Source organism: Mycteria americana, chromosome 1 (genome assembly GCF_035582795.1).
Source record: "Mycteria americana isolate JAX WOST 10 ecotype Jacksonville Zoo and Gardens chromosome 1, USCA_MyAme_1.0, whole genome shotgun sequence".
Taxonomy (NCBI): Eukaryota; Metazoa; Chordata; class Aves; order Ciconiiformes; family Ciconiidae; genus Mycteria; species Mycteria americana.
In genome coordinates this window covers 42,890,843-42,913,666 of record NC_134365.1, presented here as the reverse complement: position 1 = coordinate 42,913,666, position 22,824 = coordinate 42,890,843, and the positions used below count along the sequence as shown (strand labels likewise).

Below are 22,824 nucleotides of genomic sequence, written 5' to 3'. Positions count from 1 at the left end.
CCATTTTGATCATCACAGGAAGACGATATCTAACTGTCAGCTCACAGCCCGCTCTCGCTTACAGCAGAAACCAGCATTTCAGAGTTTTTACCAGTGTAAAAATTAAGTCAGGCTTACGTGAACTGATGAACCACGCCATCACTTGGTTTTGGTGACAGGGCAAAGCTGAGGTGCAAAGCAGCAGCTGCCGTGTGCTCTCAGGTGGAAGTCCAGCCTTGTTTCTGTGTGCCTTTTCCTGAGCCTGGGAGCTCTTCCCTGCTGTGTCCCCATGCCAGTGACCACTGCCATTTCTTTTCTCTCTAGCCTCTCTCTTCTGCTGGATTCTCCTATCCCCGCCACTCCTCTCTTTTTTCAAAGAAGTGAAATAATATTTTTCAAAAATTTTAAGCTGCCAGCGTGGCTGGAGGTAATGACCAAGCAGGCCTTTAATCAAGGAAGAGAAGGCACAGTGAGATGCAGCGGATGAAAGCCAGAGGTAGACCCATTCAGAACAGAAATATGGCACGCTTGTAACTTTTACAGCCCAGGGACAGGAGCCAGGCATGGGGGAGCGGGGCACCCCGGGGTGCTGCAGGCTGCTCTGCCTGTAGGTCCCCGTCGGTGGCCCCGAGGCACGTGCCATGCCCAGGGATGCACTGCAGAGGGATTCCCAGGTCAGCAGGGAGCACAGGAGCTCCTTCTTCCCTACCACCCGTCTTCACGTTGACGCTATACGTACTGCTGGTCATCTCCCAGACTGGTCAGCCGATGAGCTACCCGTGTAAAGCTGAAGTGTGCTCACTGCCCCGCACTGAGGACCCGTTGTGAGCTGCTGAGCGCTGCCCTGATTCTGCAGCAGGAATGTGTGGGATTTCCCAGGTTTTGGCACTTTCCTCAGTGGAAGTGATAGAGCCTGCAGTGGAGTGCTCAGGTTCCCAAAACCCGTGCTTTTGTGCTAGGTGCCAGGAGGCTCAGGGCTTCAGCTCTGCCCAGGGGATTAATCCCAAAAGCACAGCACAGATTGCAACCCCTATTGTAAATTCCTCAGAATTTAAAAAGAAGTTCCTAATCTGGGGACTTGGTACTGTTATTCTTCATCTCAGCTCAAAAGTCATTTTTATGGGGAAATGTTGGTGTCAAATCCTTTCTATTTTTTACTGAATAAGCAGTATCAAAGAAGAGAAAGCATGTACCAGGTTGCACAAGCAGGCTGTGTAGCAGACAGATAGGCTTGTATGACAACGCTGTCTCTCTCTCACATACACACACACACATGCTCATCGACAGAGTCATTCCTAACCTATTACAGAATGTGTTTGTGTGTCAGCTCTTGTATTTTTAGCATTTATGTTTGCTATACTGATTTTATGTCCTGCTGTGCAAAGGAGACATAAAAGCAGCAGCCTTTTGGGAGTGCAGAAGTATTTCCCTGTCTTCCTTCTCATATGATACTCTGTTTTGAAAATAACAACAAACAGATATTTCTTACCTCTCAAACCTACTGTTTGGGTTTTACTGCAAATAGGTAACTTACAGGGAACAAAGCTAGGACTCTATATACTCCTCCACACTCCAATTATTTCTTTGTAATTAAAAAATCACTCCCTTGCTGTTTCTCTCCTTCAGGATAATTATTTAATGTAAATGAGTCCTTCTTGCACAGACACTGCCTCTCTTTCTCAGGCTTTTCATCTTTGCCAGGGCTGATTAAAAAGCCTGTCTATGACTGAGAGCTCGGCTCATGTTTGGGAATAAAACTGAAATCTGATGTTGCAATTGCAGTGGCATAAAGGGCTTCTTTGTGCTCCTCCGCACATGTTTGAATGCCGAAACCTGGCTGCCCTGGAGGCTCACCCCTCGCCGGTCAGGAGGCCAGGACGTGCCCCTCTCCTGCGGGGGACACGCAGCCGCTGCCGGGCACAAGCCCTACCCCACAGCACCGAGAGGAAAGCCCCGTCCAGCCTGGAGCATCCGCCTGGGCCGGCCAACGCGTCTCTTATCTAGTTTTCCCACTTGAACAACAAGCTGGAGGAGCTGATACCTGCTTAATTGTAAGGTTTGGTTTATTTGTTTTCCTTGTCTTGATAGCAGATTGGTGTTACAAGGGAAACCGGAGAGCTACCCTCAGGCAACATTCGGTAGACACAGCTTACAGCTTACGGACATTTAAAACACAGACTGTGTAGCGGTGGTGGTTAAATAGCAGAGCATCCCCACAGCCTCACGTGTGTTTGATAACAGCAGGTATGAGCACGGTTTCACAAAACCCATCCCTATCCTCTCACCACGTTCCCTCCTGCGTGTTACCCCCACTCCCGCGGTGCCTCCGGGTTGCCCATCTTGTAGGCAAGGAGCTTTCTGATTGCCACCCTCCTTCCATGGGTCCATTAAGCTTCCTGCAGATTGCACCAGTATTGCCAGCAGCTTGTGAGAGCTGGTTCCCTCGCCTGCCTCCATCTCTGTTTTGAACCTCTCCATGTGGGACTGTGCCCACGGGGACTCAGATCCCCATGACCATGGGTGAGGAAGAGACGTAAGGGAGGGTGAAGGAATGAGGATTCCTCTGAACCAAGTTTCCCCAGATTTGGGGGCTAACCCTCCACGGCTTTGTACTTCCAGTAGCTCATCACAGGGTAGTCAGATGCTGAACGAGTATATCAGTTAAGAGCTTTGTCCTGCTCTCATGGGGAGAGAGTCCTGATGATGCCAGTAGGAGAAGGCTGGACCTTAGTGATGTTGTGAGACCCAGAGTGACAGAAATGCAGGGGCAGAGAGAAGTAAAGGGACTTTGCCCTCGATGCATCTGGAGTCAAGCCTACGTTCATATTTTGGGATGTTTTGTTTAAAGCAGGATTGTAGTGTTAATAGGTGACTTGTCTCATTCACCCTGACGTCACCATCACGTACCAAGTTTCCTGTGGACACTGTGAACAGTTATCTGTATAGACACATCTAACAGCATACATCAATCTCATGTGGGAAAGTAGCCCTGTAAAAAAGAGGGACAAAAGAACACTATTTCCATTTCTCGATGCTCAGACAACAGTTACTATGTAGTGACTTCCACTATTAGATTTTGCAGGTGAAAAAAATAATGCATATAAGAGCTTTTCAGTTTTTTTCCAGATTTCCTTGCCACAAAACCTTCTCACTAGGAAATGGAGAGATTTTAACTGCCCTGTGCTGGAGGAGGGTCTCGGAAGAAGGCTGTAACCAGAGATCTCTTCTGTGAATAAATGGATGCATTTGGGGAACCGGAACTGTCCTTATGTGAGGACACTTTTACCATGGAGATGAAATTTCTGAAATTATTGAATTTATTATGGGGCATACACTTGTAATTCACTAAGCATTTGAACAAAAATTAATTATGCAGGGATCATTTGTAACTCAGTTAATCTTTGGAATTCTCTCATGTTTTATGTAGCCTGTACTCAGGATAAACTTTAATTCAAGTAAATGAAGGTGAAACTACCATAATTACTTTAAATTGGGCCACAGATATTAACTAATTAGTTGGTATGATGGTTCAAATTCCAAGGCCTTTAAGGACTATAGAGTTTGTGGCTTTAGCAAAATTTACCCATGTGTTAAGTGCACAAAGAATAGAGCTCACTCCTTGTAATTTTGCTAAGAACATTTTCTCAAATAATTGGGGTTTAGGCAGACAAACAAACAGGAACCACCTCAGTACCACTGCAGGATCATCAGCTGAGAAATGCAATCTTCAAAGCCCGTGCTAAAATGCTGATTGATCTTAGAGGTGCCTAAAGTTGCAAGGTCCTCAACGGAGTGCCTGCAATGGATGTGTGCCAGCAGCGGCATGTCCCTGGCCAGCTGGACCCAAGCCAGCTCTGACCCATGACCTGCCCAGCCATACTAGTATGATCCTGTGTCGGAGCCACTGGGGCTTCTCATGTCCTTGTGTAACAACAGCTGATGTTGGTCCCTGGAGGGGATGGGGCGAAGAGCTGCCCATTTTTGGGCCATGGTCTTGCTGGGCAGTGTAGCCTGTACTGTCCTGAGCTGGCTTTACTGATGTTCATCCTAGGTACTTCTCCATCTATGTATTCATTAAATATCCTGCTTGCTCATTAGGCTTGCTCATTAGGATGTTGCCTGGTCAAATGGACATCTTCAAATTATGGAATATATTGGTCTTTCTATAAAACTTACTGTGCCCATTTAAATTGTTGATGTTTCTCTTTATCCCTGGACTTCTCAGCTGTGTTCTACTTCATCAGTGAATATGCGTGACATGCAGTTGACTCCTGAGTGGCAAGGTGTAGGCTGCATAATGCAAACATTGGTGGTGACATATTTGAGATCTGCTTTTTATAAATATTCTTTAAGAGTTTCATAAAACATTAATGTCTAGTGAACATCCCTGTCAGAAAGCAAACTCACCAAATGTTTGGGGAAGAGGAGACGGAGAAGACATAACAGCAAAAATTATTTCAGCTGCTAGCCTGCGTGGAACATTTTGTGTTTTAAAACATTTTGCGTTTTAATTATCTGCCTGGCTTTTAATCTCCTTTCAGGAGATGACTAGAATTATAGGCACACCAGCAGATGGGGATTGACTAATTCTGTACACAGAAGACGGCATCACCTTCTTGCAACTTAGGCTGTCATGCTGTGAACAGTCAGGGTTCAATTTCTCAAGCTGGTAGACAAGTCAATATGCACATATGCTGTTGAGTGAGTTTCCAAGGCACCTTGGTAGGCTTACTATCTAAATCTTCTTGGATTCAGTAGGAGAAAAATCATATGTTCGTAAAAGGACTTGCATATCTGTGACTGTCTTCACAAGGGGACTGTCTTCTTTAGGGTCTATACACGGTGGTTTTCACTTTACATAATCAAGTTATTTTCTCGCTTAGTTTCTGCCTTGCCTCATCACCTTCCCAGCCCTGTCTGCCCAGCTCTTGCTTCACAGGAAGGGATGGGAGGCAGTGTCTTCCCCAGGGTCCCTCTATGAGTATTCTAGCTCCAAGGCCAAAAGCTAGGGGTTACCCCATCTTTTGACATTGCTTTCTGAGGCAGCATTTTTTATCAGCTGTTTGATCATACACTTAATTTCATTAGATAGTCTTTTATTAACAGACAAAATATGTCGTAGAAACTCTGTGTTAGAAACACGGCTGAAAAATTGCTAATTTTATTAAGTTATCCTCCCCTTTGTCTTTCTGACATCCTTTAGATCACCCTGGGTTCAACAAGACTGCTAATGTGTTCTCTGTTTACAGAGAAAATGGAGATGGGGCCCTCCATGCTCCATGGGACGACATGTTCATCCTCGGAAGGGGGTTATCACTGTGGCTCAGTGGCTCATGGGGTGCTACATCGGAGAAAGCAGCAGGAGCCCTCCCTTGCCTTTTAGCATCTTCTTGGGTAGCTACACGATGTCTGCTTAGGATCCCATTTTGAGGTGCTAAACTCTTCTCCTAGCTTATGTGTGAGCATTTGCTCTTAACCTTAGTCTGTGGACTCCCCCTGTAGAGCTGGGCATTTACTTGCTAGGCACAGGAATACAACATTAAGGTCTTTGAGAGTCTGGCTAACAATGAAACTTCATGGAAAATCCCACAAGGCTTTTCCATAGCTTTAATTACCTAGCTATAGCTATTCCTCAGGTACAAGGACAGCTTTGTGTATCTTCTCCAAGCTCAGTGACACAAGTGCTTAATACAATTCAGCTTCCTAAGTCTTAAGAAGACTTAAAGTATTTCATGCTGATTTTTTATCTATGGAGGATGGCACTTGGAAAACAGGATAGCTGGTGTATATATACATATATTGGGTGTGCTTTGGCAGTCCTCCTATCCATCATATTTCCTTGATACTTGCTAATAAGATATTTACATATTTTTAAAAAGTTTTGACTCATATTAGTTAGAGCCATGAAAAAAAATATATGCACTCTTTACTGTGATTTCTTAAAGCACTGCTCTTGTCTTTCCATTGCAGTAACTTTTTCTGTTTGGTTGAGTGTTTCTATAAAAATAGATCTGAGGCACAACTGATCAAATGAAAGCTCTTGGAAATGAGCCAGTTTGATTAATTAGTTAGCCATTTCCTAGCAGTGTTTTTAATCTAACAAACACTAGTCAGTCAGTGGCAGAACAGATTGTGTTGTAACTTAGTACATGTAATTATACTCTGCATAGACTGTGTTTCTTCAAACAGGCTCCTATTCAAAAATGAAGGCATGTCATAATTGATCAGGTTTTAATCCTTCTGCACTGTGGCCTCGTAAATAGACCGTTAGTATACATTTATTACACCATCTGAGAATGCTTCATAAAATCAATTTTAATATTAATTATTTAGGTGGCTCACTAGAAAGAAATCTTCAGGGAGTGATGAATAATATTAACGCAGTCATCAGTTGTGATTGATTTCTTCTCGGCTGACAAAAATGAGCTTTCACTGCTAGTAGCCCCAGGCTAAGTCAGGACACTGCAAGTGTTCCCAAAACAGTTAATTTGAGCTGAGTGCTCAGTGATGGATGTTTAGCAGAGGTACCGATGTGGTCTCATTTTGTGCTGGTGTAGCTAGAGAGAGTGAAAAGAAAGGTTTTTATGGATGTTATTGTACCTCCTGAAGAGGTGGCAGCTCTACTGGGTTCAAATGATCTTTCACTTACACACCCTCTTCCATTTCCTTTGCAAAACCTGAGCTGTGTAAATGCTTTCACAGCAGTATGTGCCTCTGCTGCTTTCTAGTTCTCCGTTACTACCCAGTGCAACCTCCGTGCAGAGACGAGACCTTGCGGTTCTGCATCCTTCCCGAACCCCGTGCTGGCAGCTCAAATAATGAAGAACCTATAGAAATGTCTCCGTTCAGTCTTTCAGTCCTAAAAGCTCCCTTCAGACAAACTGCAGAAAATTATATAGGCGAGCAAGTTATCTTTATGAAGCCTGGGTGATGGGGAAGGAGGAGCATGCTACCCTTTTCTCTGGGGCAAGGTTAGCATTTACAGTGGAGGATGCCATTTACTCATGAAGAGAGCGCAGAACAGATCAACCTTTAATAAAGACTGCTGTGTAGGAGGGAGCTCTCGGCAGGGCAGATCTAGCTGAAAATAGGTTTGTGTCCCCCCCCAGCCAGCTTCAGGTGCAAAAAGCCAGTCTGCTGTTTTTCTGCAGGTACTATGTGCTGAACAGGGACCCTCCCCAGCTGGACCCCAGCCTACGCAAGGGATGTGCCTTTCTGGGCTTTGGATCTGGCTCCATAATGCCAAATTCAGACTTTCCTCTGCTTTCTCACCTTTGCTTTCATAGCCCTACAGACAGGATTCCCCAAAGTACACTACCTATCAAGAAAGGAAACCTCTCCTCATTCAGATGTTGTCTTTACTGCAAAGTCTTGACGTGGATTTTCCAGGGGAAGCAGGCGAGGGAGCTAAAAAATTACAGCTGTTCCTCCCCACTCCTGTTAGCAACCCCAGTGCTGATTGGCATCCCTGTCTTTGCTGGTGAGTGATAGTCACCCGGCTGTGCACCCCAAGAACAGAAGCATCTGCTTCTGTTCCAGGCAACAGGCTCTGCTGCACAGAGGAACATGGTAATAATTTATGTGCATATAAATGAAAGTATGCACTTAAAAATCTACCAAAATAAGTCAATTTTTTTTCTTCAAAAAACCCCCCAACATTGTAGATCAAAGCTTGATTAATTTGGGAAATCCTGTGGCTTGCATATATAGACACATTTAGATGATTATATTATTCCCTTCTGGCCATATAATCTATGAGTGAGGTTTTCTGCAATACACTACCCTTTCTTGATTATGCAGCTTTTTCAGAAAAGTCCTATTATTTTTTTCATGTAAATACAACTGGAGGAAGATGGCTTTTGATTTATACGCAAATCAATACTCCCTTCTGATTGAACTCTGCACTGCGCTGCTGTAATTATATTCATGGATTTTGTGTAGGTGTAAGACAGGAAGCAATTATCAGCTGCAGCCATGAACGAATATAAAAGAAATCTTACTTTTCTTTGGAACCATAACATTAACGACATTCTCTATCTAACGTCAGCCCCTTTCACATGACTTCTGCTAACTGCGCTGTTGTTTAGATGAGGAAAAAGTAATAGCAGATAGCTGTGGTTAAATAGCATCTGCATGAATTTAGGGTGCTGCAGTGTTCGGAGCCTTGCCTTACTGAAAAAGCCAATGTTTTTAATTTGTATCAAAACAGGTGATGAGTTTTAGTTCAAGTATTTTCTTTTCTATTTAGCTGAAAGTTAATCATGGCTGTAATTCATTCCTTAGTGATTGTCTGCAGTGGCAGGTGTCACAGGAGCATTTAAGAAAAGTGTCATCAAGGCAGTTTCACTGGGAAAAGGCATGGTAAAATAAATGCATAAATAGTCCGCTTAAGGATGGGCTGAATCATTTTAATTACCAGCACTCAGTCACCAGTGGGCTCTGGAGGGGTATCATTGTAACACAGGCATTGGTACTGTAAAAAAAGCTGTCACCTAAACACTAATATATGATGTCTGACATTGAAATGCATCACAGTCACCGGGAGGCAATCGCGTGTGCCCAGCTGAAGTCTTAACTTTGTCCCCGAGGTGTATCCACCGACAAGCACTATCCCTGCCTCTGCTCAGTCACAGCTACTCACCTAGCAAGGACTAGCAAAGACCAGCTTGAGGACTAGGAAAGACGGTGTTGAATGCTGGAAGGACGAAGAGGCACCAGGGGAGCTTTGGGGGAGCATCGTTCCCTTTCAGATCCTGCCTGGAAAACGGGAGGAGAGAAAACCGGGTTAGGCAGGTGGATGGCATCAGCCCTCAAGCTGCAGAGGGTTTGTACATGCTTCGGGGACTTTTTTGCAGTGGCGAATTCAGGGTCCCAATGTTGCAGGGACCAGGGCTCACCTATTACTGCTAACTGGAGTCCTGGGGTAAATCAGGCCAGCTTACTGGTCACAGCCTCAGACCTGCGCCAGGCCAGGGGAGAAAATACCTTACCTTAGGCATCAGTGAGAGATCCCATTGGCTTTAGGGGCTCTCAGAGTTCACTGAACTGATTTGCCCCTTCTCTTGTTTTGTAAGGTGCTTTTACAGTGAAATTTTATCACAGACTTTGTATCACATCACGCTTATTGTATCATAGACTGAAGAGCTTCTATTTTTGGCTGTCTGCTGCTTCCACCTCTTAGAGGGCCACTTCCAACTAGCTTTAAAGCTGATGTGCCTGAAGTGGGATTTTTTTTCTTAAGGATAGTAATTAACCTCTGAATTGCCAACTTCACCCTTGCTTATTCCTTTCTGCCAATACATTTTTGTGTATAGAAATGCCTATCTGTAGAAAATGGGGACCTGCTAATCCATGTATTTGCACTTACTGCCTAGTTCATTTAGGGTGTAAGGCTAGGTATAAGCTTGCCCTAAGGATGCCTTAACATGTTTTCCCACTTGAGCTGAGATTTTTGCATCATAATCCCAATTCCGCATTTAGGTGTCAAAGCAGATTGTCAAAATCTTTATTATAATCTTTATTATAATAATAATTATAACGTTCACAGATTTCACTGAAAGAATACAGTTGAAAAGCCGATATTTTTTTTAGGGCTTAAATAAAGGCTCAGAAGGTTAACTTCTCCCCCTTTTATAAAGTAATAGCTGGGAAGGGAGGGCTGATCTCTGTAGCAGGTACTTTAACGTCTTCTGCAGAGACCCTATATACGTCTCCACGCCTAAGGGACAGATCTAACTTACCCTAAAGTCAATGAGTGGCGGCCTGAGCCTCAGAGGTCACCAGTACGGCCGCTGCTCACTGGAGTGCCCCGTCGTACGAGCACGTTCAGCTCAGATGTGTGCATGTGCCTCTGCTGACGTTGCTGTTAAATTTTTACAAAGCACACGATACGGACCATACGCTGGGGATGTGGCTTGATGCTGGCAGAGGGGACTACAGCTGATATTTGAGCTAACATAAAGCTCCTTCAAACAAAGTTAACAAGCCCAATTGTTTTGAGGACAGACAAATGAAAACGGTGAGTTTGTGTTGACTTGGTGCTCGGCATCCCACAACCAGACCGCAAATGCTGTCAGTGTGCCATGAAGCCACGACCAGAGTGACTGTGATCTGCAGCCTTCCTAAGCCCCAGAAGAGCTGAGGTGACCCTGGGGACATTGAGCCATGGTCAGCGATGAGGAGGAACCCCTTGGTCTTCCAGCAGATTCACCGTGGCTGGGCTGATTGGCGCTGCCGAGATAAATAAAATGCTGCTGAATCCAGATCAGTCAGGCTGTCACCGTGATAAAATACCTTGGGTCTGTGCTGCTTTCACTTGGTTTGAGCGCAGCAGAAGCCATGGCTGGGAACCGCTGTGAGCAGATGCTGAGGGATGCTTGGCATCGCTGTGGATTCCAAAATAACCAGCATCTTTTTTTTACTACAGAGCAGGCAGCAACATTAAAAAAATAAATAAACACACAAGAAGATAGGGTACTGTTCTGTGAGAGCTAATCCCCCCTCGGTCCCTCCTTTGGCTAGCTGGGCTGTTTGCCTTTTTATATTTTGGATTTACGCTGCTGGTGGGAATGTACGTTCCTCGTGATTTCAAACAGCTGGGTTCTGTATTTGAGAGCTTGGGCTCCCAAAGTTCAATCCAGATTTATGCAAAATTTACATAAACATGAACACAAATAAATAAATAAATACGAAGGCTTTGAAGCACACCCCATCGCTTCCCATCCCTTCTCATTGGAGGGGGGTAGCGTTGCTCTCGGGTTTCTGGGTATCCCCAGATTAACTACTGAAAGGCCAGAAAGGCTTGAATGCGGCAGTGTTTGATTTCTGGGAAGGATCCCAACAGCTGGACTCTTCTCCGCGGGATACCATGCCTGGCTTTGGAAAGAGCCCCCGGCGCTAGGATGCAAAGGGGGCCGGGCAGAGCTGTGCGGGTGAGAGACGCACACGCAGAGACAGAGGGATGGATCAGCTCGTGAGCACACAGCCCAATAACCGGGGGTTTGCTGGTGGGGTTTTTCCTTCTATCTTTCGGGAAGGGGGAGGGGGAAGGACATTTTTCTCCCCCTCACCCTTAGTTCTTGCCTTTCGTCATTCATTGCAATCTCGAGCTTCCTGTATTTGGGTAAATAATGTTATCATCTGTTTCCAGAAATGGTTTGGGACAAATTCTTCTTGGAATTCCTTCCCACGCAGTTATATTTCGGTGTCCTTTATTTCCCAGGCAGGCAGCGAGACCTCATGGCTAGGCTATATCAGTTTCCCCTCCCCACCCATCAGCTGCCTGCCGCATTGAGATAGGACCACCTAACGTGATGTGTTGTAACTGCAGAATAATTGTCAGCAGTGTTTTCCGTGCCACAGTTAGGAGGACACGGGTGTTCACTGACAAAGCAGGCTTTGAAAAATGAAAACAACAGCTAAAATAAAGATTTCTGAACGAACAGCAGCAAAAGCAGAGCTTTATTAGCATAAAATCCCCCAGAATCTGTTTGTAAGTTGTCTCTCTGAGATACACAGACAGTCACTCACATGCCAGGAGCCTGACAATTTTGCATGCCGCCGCACGAGAAGCCGTAACTCACTCGAGCTGTTTTGCTGTGAGGAGAGGCTGCTGTCTCCCGAGGGCAAGCCTCCTCCCATCCATCTAAGCACAAGTGTCTTGCAAACGGCTGGCTTGCCGTCTGGAAGGCCCGGCTGACCAGAGGAAGAGCCTAAACCCCAGCCTGAAGGGTGTAAGCCTAGCAAGGAGGATTGCCGTGAGTCGAGCAGATGATTCACCTGGCCTCAACCTGCGGTTGCCGCCCTGGGGAGGGAGGCTGACTGCTTCCCTCGGGCAGACCCCGGCACCGGGGCTGGACCCACCTCGCCCACTCTTGCAATATGGACGATAGGCATCTGCCCTGGCCAGGGCGAGTGCGAAACCAGCTCGCGGCAGAGGCCAAAGCTTAGCTTCTCCTCTCGGTGGTTAGCAACGGGGCTCCAGTCCACGGACCGTCACACCTCTCCCGCCCCACTCCCTGCCCTCCAGCTGCTGGCCTCCAGCCCACCCTCACAGGCATCATTTTCACCTCTTCATACTCACCAGCTCCTCTCCACGCAGCTGATCGTAACAGTGCCTAGGAGGCTGTTTTTTTCTGTTCCAGTAGTAGTAATTTTTCCTTGAGGAGTTGTTAAATGAGTCACTGGAGGGAAAACGAGCGTGCTGCTGCGTGCCAGAGCCAGATGTGTCAGGTTCCTTCAAACCGGGGGCTGTGAGCAGTTATCTTGCAAGGCAAAACGCAGGTCTTACCGCTTCAATGTTCTCCCTTTCGTTCAAAGCAGAAAAGCTCTGTAACGCAAGCGTGAGGTGCTTAAATATTTTAGTTTATCTAGGCTGTGGAGGAGGTCCAAGAACAAGTAAAGGGTTGAAAATATTTTTCTCCAATTTCCTCTGCTGGATATTGCCTTCTTCCCCTACCCACGAGAAGGAGACCTGCTAAAGGCCTTGGCTTCGCAATGATGAGTAACAGACACGGGCCGTGGGTGAGCAGAGCTCCCTGGTTGAGGGTGCAGGGCAGGGCCACGAGATCGCACGCTTCACGCTCATCCTCCTTTGGGAGTCACGAAGAGTTGTGTATGGAGAGCTGGCCTTGGCCGTTTTGGCTGCAAGCGTCCGTGGAAGCTCCTATTAACAGTGAACTCTATAATATGTCCTTAATGACCGTAATTAGCATAATTAACAAGATTACAGGTGATCTTAGGCTCTGTGTCTGCACAAATTGCAAGTACCTTGGGCATAACTAAAATACTTAGACTGCGTGAGCCCAGCGCACTCTGGAAGGTCAGAGCCTGGGGTGGCACAGCGGAGAGAGGGAGGAGAGACGTCAAGAGAGGAACAATATTACTAAAAAAAACCCCCTTTTTTTTGTTAGTTTTTGCTAAAAAATAAACTAAAAGGGCAGTGGAGAAATTAGTGAGCTGATGCTGTGAGTGTGGCTTAGGAAGGGCCCTCAAGCTTGTTTTGTGGCCGGGTGTTTTACCATGGAAAGGAACAGCTTCTCTGCTGTACAAGGGCATGTTTCTTAGCCAGCAAGTCAGAAGAGATGGAGGAAGGCTTGGAGAAGGGTCATCTCTGCCAGCACGAATCCGTGCTTTTGATGAGGTTCATACCTTAGCCGGCCATGTTTCAGATCTCCAATAAAAGTGTCCTGCTGGTCTCATCCAGATGGCAGGCTCAGGTTCCGCAGCTACGCCCTCCCAAGGTGTTTCAGCCGCAAGCTGTGCAAGATGTGTGGGAATAAGTACGAACAAAAGTAACTTGTTCTTATTTTCTCTTTTTCCTGCCTGTTTCCAGTTTTGATTGGATGGCAGTGCTTAGAGAAAACAACTCAGCCTCTGTGAGGGATGGTAAGCTTCAGAATAGGGCATAAAACCAGCTGATATTTTAAGACAGATGATTAAAATAGACATCTGCAGGGCTTGAAGACTACAGCTGCTTAATGCAGCTTTGAGAGTTGAATCAGCACATTCAGGTACAGACGCTGTCCTAGTGCATTTCAACTCTCCATGTTATTTTAATGCACACATGGTAATGTACATTGAGATGGTGTACCGGGGCTCACACAAATTATGCTGTTGATCACAGGATACCTGGTGCTTCTTTCAGATATAGAGTGTGGGGTCAGGAGTCTGGTGTCGCGTGCCAGGGGTCTGTCATGCTTTATCTTCACATGTCAGAGGAGCTAAAGACATGCAGTGCATCCCAGAGCACCCTTTCTCTGCCCCCTCCAGCCCCCTCTGAAGGAGACACCTAGCCCGCCGGGGTGGAAGAGTTTGAATCCTACTAAACTATATTTTTCAAGAGAGGAGGAATGCAAAGATTTGAAACCAGATGGGAAATGTTCAGGGGAAGAAGCATATGAGGGGGTGTTGTTAGCCAGGAGGGCTCCTTTCATGTCTGGAGATTTTTGCACCATGAAAGAAGAGCAGACTCCTCAGTAGTGTTCAGGACTAACTTCAGCATCCACAAATCCATCTGCAGAGTACCAGATCCCATGGATTGTCTCACGCCTCTTTAGAGAAGAGAGGATGCTTATTTCTTATTCCTTCAGAGAGCTGCAGAGGATTTGTACGGGGGGTTTCCTGGGAGCACTCCTGTTGGGATGCGGTGTTACACTGCGCAGAAGCGCTGTGCCTCCAGCCCTTTGAAACCAGCTCTTTGTTCTACCCTAGCTGGTTGCGGTGGTAGGTGAAAGGGGGACCTTATACGCTGCAATGCGAATTCCTAGCTGTCTGCTTTGCATCCTTATCAAAGTCCGCAAGAAGACTGCCTCCCCAGTCTGTCATCTGGGAGGAAGTCTTTCCATTGAGAGCCTCATGCTTTGACCCCCATTGCGAAAAGGTAAATTACGTTCCCATAAAGAACCATCTTGATAAGCTGGCTCAAAGAAGGCATGTGTGTGCTTTGTAAACCATGCTGATTAGCTTTCCTTTTAAAGTGGAGCTGAGTCCCTGGGGTTGGTCCTGTCTAAAATAGATGGAATACACTGGAAAGTGATTGTCCCATAATTAAAATAATTTCGGGGTGTACGGTTACTGACCTCCGCCTGGACACTTGAGGGTGGAACTGCCTGCCTGCGGGCTGGCTGAATAATTGGAGCTGCCTCTCCGTGCTGAAGCATGCAAACCCGTCTGCTGTCTAAGGCAGCACAAGTTCGCGCTGTCCCACCACATTATGTCTGCACTGGGCAAACCCTCCTACCTGGATCCTGCCAAGCAGGACTCTTTCTGCATCATCCCCTAACCCTTTGGCTTCAGCTACTCCAGAGGTTGGCTAAATAGCAATGTATTTATTTAATAAAGAAAGAAAGGTGGTGCGAGCTGCTGTTGGTGAGAGCATAGCGGCTCCAGGATCGTTCACCAAGCAGCTAGAGATGGCTACAGCTCCTACGGACACAGCTGAACTGATTTTTAACCATCCACCATGGGTGCTGCTCACAGCGTGGCCCCAGCAGCAGGGATTGGGAAGCCTTCCTGGGAGCGGAGAGAAAAAGCCATGCAGCTGTGGTCACCGGGAAGTCCCTGGGCTAGGTAGTCAGAAGCTAGGCCCCATGTGCCTGTCGTCAAAAGGTGCCTTTTGTTCCCTTGAGGGCACCACGGTTCCTTGCCGACATTTTGGGTTGTATTCTGGCCTCTCTTTAATCATCAGGCCTGCTAACGATCTGTGTGAATTGGGAGTTTCCTCCTGAAAAAGTCTGGGCTTGGCAACCGAGCTGTCTGGTGTCGACAGCCGTATTCACTCCGGTTTGGAGACCTCTGCCCCGCTCTGACTGCTCTCACGGTTTGCTGACTCCCTGGGATATGAACACTTTGGGCAGGGCATTGGCCCCGTGTGCGCAGGAAAGACTGGCGGGTGCCGGGGGAGCAGCGGCGGACAGGCAGCCCCGGGGTCTGGGCTCAGCAGAAGCACGTGCCTGGGCACAAGGCGTCCTCTCCCTGAGAGACCTGCCCCTACAGACGTTTTCCATGCATGGCCTGGCTTTCTGTGCCACGTGCTAGAGGCAACCTCGTCCCATCTATCCGTCGCCTTCCGAAGGGTAGCGTTTGATATTCTGTCTTGGGCATTCATTTTTCACTGCCTTATTTTTGAACCCTTTCTGTTTTCTGTTTAGAAACAGGTTTTCTGTTAGAGCTTCAACTACCAGGGCTTCAAGGCACTGTTGAACTTTGCTGTACCAAATTCCCTCTTTTCTCCCCACCCCTTTTTTACTTAGTATCTCTTGCCTTTAACCCAGTGAGTCTTAACTAGGAATCTTAATATAATTGTGTCTATTTCTGTAAACAATTTTGAACAAAAGGGAATGGTATCCAGTGTTGTAGTTTAATAGGAACATGGATTTCTAAATATTTACTAAATTAGCAAACTAGCCAAAAAAGAAAAAAGTCCCCAAGAGAGACAGACTGGCAGTGATATCAGCTGACGCCAAGTGTTTTGCTGGAGCAAATGCACTCACATGTCCTTGGGGATAATTAGTATCTGCAACAAGATCTGACAAATGCAATGCTGACATCAGAGGTACCCCAGTTTATATCACTTGCTGCCAAAAACACCAACTCGGGGACAGAGCTGGTAAGGCCGTGTTGCACAGTCGCTGTAGAGCACTCCACAAATGCTAACTGAAGGTAGTTCGTGGCTCCCAAAAGCATTCTTGATTCACCCTACTTTGCAGAGGGTAGGCTGGTAGCTGGTAGGTTGTTGAGCCAGGAAGGCAAAGGAAGCCACAGGGTAGCATGGGAGGTCTCCCAGCCCTGGCTGATAGTGCCCTGCAGTAACCATCAGATCAGGGTTTCCTTTCTCTGAAATCCTTACGTTTTTCTAACTTATTACCTTATACACATGAGATTTTGTGTAAAATTGAAAAGGGATTGAGCTCGCAATAACTGAAATCAAGGTGGCAAAAGAAAAGCCCAGGAGAAGTGAAAAATGAAGTAATGATAAATCAAGCCTGGAACAAAAGTTGGTTTTATAGAGGTCCAAAGGGAGACACAGCTACATGATTTGACCAAGGTGGTGCAATTAATCAGCAGCATGGATGGAAACTCTAGTGAAAAGCTAATGCTACCCACACACAGCCTACCCACTCCCGCCATTCCCCGTGATTCTCCAAAGGGAAACTCCAGCCTGCCCTCATCCCAGGGCTGCACAGTGGAAGCTGAGGCTAGGGACCATGGCTCATGGTGGGAATTAGCTGCTCCCGGGTGTTTCTTGGTTTCTGTTTTACTGTTGTATTGTGGCAGGGGAGGAAGGACCTCACTCCTTCCTTCCGACTGATTCAGAAGAGTCCTGATCTTGGGGCTTATTGCTTGAGGAAGAAAAAATTCAGTGGGAAATTTTGGACCCTGAAGTGAACTCTGTGTCTGCCCACTCCCAGCAGTGGGTGATGATATCCGTTTCATAATAACAGTATTACATGGCATTGCGATGTAGTGGGAAAAATCCGACTATGATCTGTCACTTACAGAGCATCCAACATCAGCAGTTATTCTGCCCCCATTGCCTCTATTTAGTTGCATTTATCGCTATTAAAAAAAAATCCAGGAGCAAAATCCTGCTTTGCAAAAGCCCTGAGAGCTGTAGGAGTAACAGTCATGTTTCCTGAAACTCTGTGGCCGTCTAGGGTGAAACTGGTTCATGTCAGGATCTTGCGATAGATTGAACTGTGAAATTTTACAGAGTGACTCTACTTTGGATCCTTGGATCCGTCTTGTACCCTGGCTCCTGCCTCCTTCTGGAGCTAGGCTGCCTGGGGGTTACGAGACTTGGTTGCTTGACTTCATGGGTAAGGACTGATGGCTTTGTAGATTGCTTGGACAGTGACCTTGGTGACGCGTTGTTTTAATAGCAAAGCTGGAGGGACGTGTTCACAGCACAGTCGTTAGCAACACAACCCAATCAAGCTCTGCAATGACCATCTGTAACAGGGAGGGGATATTTAATTTCCTCGCTCACCATCTTTTTCCACCTCGTCAGGTGTCTGTGGTTTTGACCACAGTTATGCTTGGAAAATATAGGAAAATATGGCTATGTGGTTCATCTGGATTAATATAGTCCCCTCAGAAATAACCACTGAAATCACCACCTTCTCAGTCCAGGCTCGGGTAGTCAGTCCTCACCCACCCCCAGCACATCCCAGACCCGCAGAGACAACCCCTGTATCTCTGTTTCTGAGGCTCATTTTGCTTCTGAAGAGTCATTCCTATGTTAGTGAAGTTAATCCTGAAATTATGCTCCTAAACACTTTTGGTATTCCCCTCTTGGCTTTATTACTTCTTTCTTTTCCAGGAGCTGAGTTTAATCAGTGACCTAAAATGAACTGTACCTACGGTATTATCTCACTTCCTAATCAACAGTAACTGGCACTGCAACATCCTGACAGACAGACCCTCCTGCTGGGGACAGCCCCTGCTCTCGCACAGGCTGCATCGCAGCTCTTTTCTTCAGACGGAAGATGCGAGGCTGCCAGCAGAACCCAGTTTTAAAGCAGAGCTGCCAAAAGATAGGGTGCTATGGGGAGGAAAATGAAATATTGCTTGCCTCTGCCTTTGCGCAGCTGCTGTTTTCTAGGATGTGTTGACTTAGGAAAGTCTTTCTTTGTGTCGTCCTCTTTCAGATGTTGCTTAAGTGCAAATATGGGCTGTTAGTTCAAATTTAGTAACAATCAGGATTGATGGAAAATCTCATACTAGGATGCGACAAAGAAATTCAATTACATACATACACTTGATTTCTATGCTAATAAGACTTACAGTAGTACTAAAGAAAATGCATTCTTGACTACAGTGGCAGCTGGGTTTTGTCACTGAATACTGTGTTGGCAGCATACTAATGACTCATTTCTGACTGCCGACAGCTTCTCAAGTGACTTTGTACAGTGATTTAAAGCCTGGTGCCAAGCCTGCAGGAGTCATTATGCCAGACCTGGGACCCATTTGAAGTCAGTGGCAATTATGTGGGGGAGTGCAACAGGGCCAGGCTTTGGGCTAACAAGCACCGCAATCAACTTCAGCAGGCTGGCATCCGGCAGATAACCTGAATTTGCTTTCTCACCTGAGAAACAGGTGATACAAATAAGGTGCATTTGTGTTTGCAGCTGGGTTGAAAATGGTGCCTTTTTTTTTTTTTGTGAAGGCAGGGAAGGGGAAAGTGAGGGACGTTATTGTATTTAAGTTACAAACAATGAAATACAGCTGCAATTCTCAGAAAAACTCTCTTTCTCCTGAGAAGACATGAAGATGGTGGTATGGGAAGCCATAGAGTCCTCCCCATCCTGGACCTGCCATTTTGTCCAGTGTACGAGGGGTGTGCAAGCGTGGTAAGGTGGAGGTGAGATGGTAATAGTCTCTTAAATATTACCTTACTTGTGCTCGCAAGGAGTCAGTATACATACAGGGGTTGAGGGGAAGGCATGTCAGCAACTGCTGCTGCTTGGTTGGATTTTTCCCTGCTGGCCCCTTCCCGGGGCAGAAGTCTGGCAATGTCTCCATCCTCTCAATACTCACAGTTCATAACTGTATCTTCTCATTCTCTAAAGGACAAAATGGAGCCCTGACATGAGTAGATGCAACTCCCTGGAAGCCAGCTTACACCTCAAACAGACTCAAACATGAGGTTGGAGCAAGGTGTTCCAGTCAAACGCGAGTGCGCTTTTTATTTAAAAGTTAATTAATACACCAACCTAACTCTGCATCCAGCTGCCTTGGTGGTACAAAGCAGCAATAACAACAAAATGACAATCACCTGCAATTCTGAGAGTAGCGTGTAGTTTGAAGGAGAGATGTCTTGGTATATTCCTTATGCATCTCTTTTAAGGGGAAGAAAAATCCAGGCATAAATGCCTGTGAGGCAGTGGGCAGCTTGAGTTCTCTCGCGCTTTCAAAAGGGATTGGATTTTGGGTCCCAAAAGTTTAGAGTTTGGTAATAATGGGATTTTTGGTGGTGGTTTTTTGTACCATAACATAGATATTCATTCTCTTTCTTGAGGGCTCCAGAAAAAACTCCAAAGCATATTTATTTCCCACAGGTGTACATATACTGAGAAGTAATTTATTCACGACCTGGACACAGATAATTTTTTTTTCACGGTACATTGGAGGCTTACTGCTAATTATTGCATCTGATTCTCACCTGGTACAAATACAGCAGCCTGGTGACTCCTAGAGCTGAACTGATGCAAACCAGCGGGCACCCTGGCCCACTGGAGTCTGTTGCTGAGATACGCTTTGCCTCTTTAGCATGGTTTGTGTTGCATTAGTTAGCCAGCTGTACTGGGGCTGGATCTCACCTGTGTCTTGCGTGGCTGAGGTAAACCATGCGTTGATGCAGAAGACAAATGCGTGGCGGCACCCAATATTTGCAAGGTGCCTACGAAATAACTCGTCTCTCTGGAAGGCTCTCACCCCGGCAGCGCATCCCCCCGCCACTTTGGTCTGCTAATGTATCCCCCTGCACGCCGGTGCAGACAGATGCCTGGCTCTCGGGGGGCGCGGGTGGGGTTGTGAACATGCTCTGGTCTCCAGTGGGATCTGACAATATCCCCACTCCACGCAGAAGCGAAGACCTCCGGTGCAGAGCTATTTTGGAGGGACCAGTCGGCGCAGATCAAAGCTGTGCCGGGGAGCGCCGGCTGCCATCTGCTTCCGCCGGGGCTGCGGCATCAGCTGCCCAGAGACAGCGTCGGCACTCGTGTTCAAGGCAAACACAGGCTTTTGTTCCCAAAAGCAAATAACCTTATCTTGGGGAAACTCTGTTTCGCCCAGTTATTTGAACCAAACAGGAAGTCTGTGGTTTTTTATTTTGGTTTTAAAATGGGCATTTTGGCTGTTTTTCTAGATACTCAATGCATTAGTGAAATCTAGAAGCTTAATATTTTTTAAAAAAGAAATTTTCCACTAGATTCACACTATTCCATTATAGTTACATACTTGTAATTATGTGTACTTATATTGTTCTCTCTCTCTCTATACACATATAATTATATTGGTGTATAGGGATATATATACACACACTTCTACTTATTCATACTAGTAGACAGACCTGCAGTATTTACTCCCTTACATTAAAGCTAGTCACACAGGAAATCTGTAGGCGCAGAACATCTCTGCAGGTTCATAACTCACGCTGATAAAGGAACTACAGGGGAAGGGAGAAGGCAAAAGGAAGGAAAAAAAAACCCAGAAATTTCTGCATGAAATTTGTTGCCTTCAACACAAGGCACCGGAGCTGCGCGGGTGACTCAGAGGAGAGCCACAGAAGACAAGGCTTTGGCTCAGAGTGGATAACCAAGCTGAGACAGGCGGGAGTGGACTGGAAATGTCCGGAGGCAAGAGGGGTGCAGTGCTATGGCAAGAATTGGCTCCCCTGGAGCCATCGGGGGCCATTGGGGTGCCTCCTCGGGGGGCCTGGGCAAGCAGGAGATAAATCTCACATGTTGGAGAGGGGGAATTTCCAAAGAACGATTTTCCTCCTACTCATCCCTGCAGAAAGGGGGTTTTGCACCTTCCCAGGTCGGGCCGTAGGCTAAAAGCTACCGCTGAAGCCACAGAAGACAGGATTAGGTATGACAGAGGTGTCAATGGTTTGTATAGCCTGAAAAGTGCAGTGCAGAGCTTCAAGGAGGAAAACTAAACACAGAAAATAAGAGCAGAAGCTTCATGGGTTTTTTTTATTCCTGACAATTTTCCAGTGGATCCTTTTTCATTTTGGCTTCATTAGCTTTTAAAGCTAAGTTTCAATTAACCTGAGTCAAAATTATTGCAGGATAACTACAGGCTCAGAAAGTCTGTTCTGCTGGTCCGTGTTTGTGGTATTCTTATATCTCAGTAGATTACAAAAATGCCTCCTTTTCTGGTGTTTCTCTGCAGAAAGCTTTGGGAGTGATTACAATCCAACAGCAATCGCTCTTCCTTCTCCAACACATCTGGAGATCAGTCATGCCCTCTAAGCACCTGTATTCCACAAAAACAACAGTAAAATCATGGCTTCTCAATTTGAACAGTAGTATTTTAGGTCAGGGCTGGTAATGTATTTGCTCAATGCTTCTGTTATGAACCTCTTTTGTAGACTGCTGATGGCTGTGCCAGATATACCCATCAGACATGATATTTTTCATGTTGAGTATCTGTCTGAAGCTGATTTTTCATTTTTAAATTGCTGCCAAAGTAGTTCCACTGTTTTCAAGAATGGAGCCAGAGGGGAGCGTATTATTTTGGCTGTGTTAAAACATCCTGGCAGAATTGTATACTTGTGCAGGGAAGGCACATGGAAACCCACCACCGGCCTCACCAACATGCCCAGAGAGCCACACCACTGTCTGGCACTTCAGGGTCCTTTTACTGCTGGCAAATGTTGGAGGAACCCAGATATGTGCCAGCACAAAGCGTCTCAACCCAGCTCTGCGTAAGAGCGAGAGGATGTCAAACACGCTGTTGCCAGCTCTCCTGTTGGCTCAAGTGGCAGAGGTCCCGACTGCCCCCTGGAAGGTGTCCCTGGAACCATGCACAGCACAATTTGTGGCTTGGGGGGGTTGGATTCCTGTTTTTTGACCCCAAAAAATGACCAGCGATTGCATTTTAAGAGTGCCAGGTTTGCAAAGCCTGGGTAGCCTTGCTGCAGCCCCCTGGGACACTCTGATAGAGCCTTTAATTACATGGTCACGCAGTGTTCCCCCCCCCCCCCCCAGGACTCCTGTGTCTTTTCAGGGCTCAGGATGGCTGGTGCTTTTCTAATGAGCAGCTGTTCAATATTTGGTTTTCTCCTTTCTCAGTGTGTGGTTCTAGGGACATTATTCAAGCCCTGCTATGAATACAGAATTATTCATTTCTTTGTAAGCCTTTATTTTCACAGTGCTCCCTGCTTAATACCTCTGTGCTTCACAAATGTAATTTTGCAAGACTCAGGTGAAGGGGGGAGAGGAGAAACAAAAGAGTAAGGCAAAAAAAGCCATTCCACTAATGTGAGGGGACTTGATTTCAGATGTGTACCTTGCAAAGTAAACACACAAATAAATCTAAACATTTAGCTGTTTATCTAATTGTAAGTCTGTGGGGGACAGCATGCACCAGGGTGCGTGTGCTGGCAGCAGGAGGGCTGCATGCAACCATGGCGTTGATGGGTGAACGGGGCTGTGCAGCCCCTGCCCTTCCCCTCGGATGGGGTGCCTGCTGCTCTGCGAGGTGATGATGGATGGTTTCCAACTCCCTTTACCTGCTCTCTTCCCACTCGTAAACCTGGCATGTTTTAGCCAATTCCAGATCTTCACAAGGGTGAGAAGGAAGGAGGTGACAACCGTAATACATTCAGTGATTTAT

The 22,824-nt window shown here is 46.3% G+C and overlaps 1 long non-coding RNA gene across 2 annotated transcripts; it reads right to left on the bottom strand.

The window, feature by feature from the left end:
- Positions 1 to 1,786: 1,786 nt before the first annotated feature.
- LOC142406857 (uncharacterized) lies at positions 1,787 to 12,462 on the bottom strand. 2 transcript variants are annotated; one of them, XR_012774743.1, is made up of 4 exons: positions 12,062 to 12,462; positions 8,621 to 8,736; positions 6,322 to 6,536; positions 1,787 to 2,968 (listed from the first exon to the last, which is right to left on the bottom strand). It is a non-coding gene; the product is annotated as an uncharacterized LOC142406857 (long non-coding RNA). The 2 variants fall into 2 exon arrangements; XR_012774737.1 differs by lacking the exon at positions 1,787 to 2,968 and having other exon boundaries at positions 6,213 to 6,536.
- Positions 12,463 to 22,824: the final 10,362 nt, after the last annotated feature.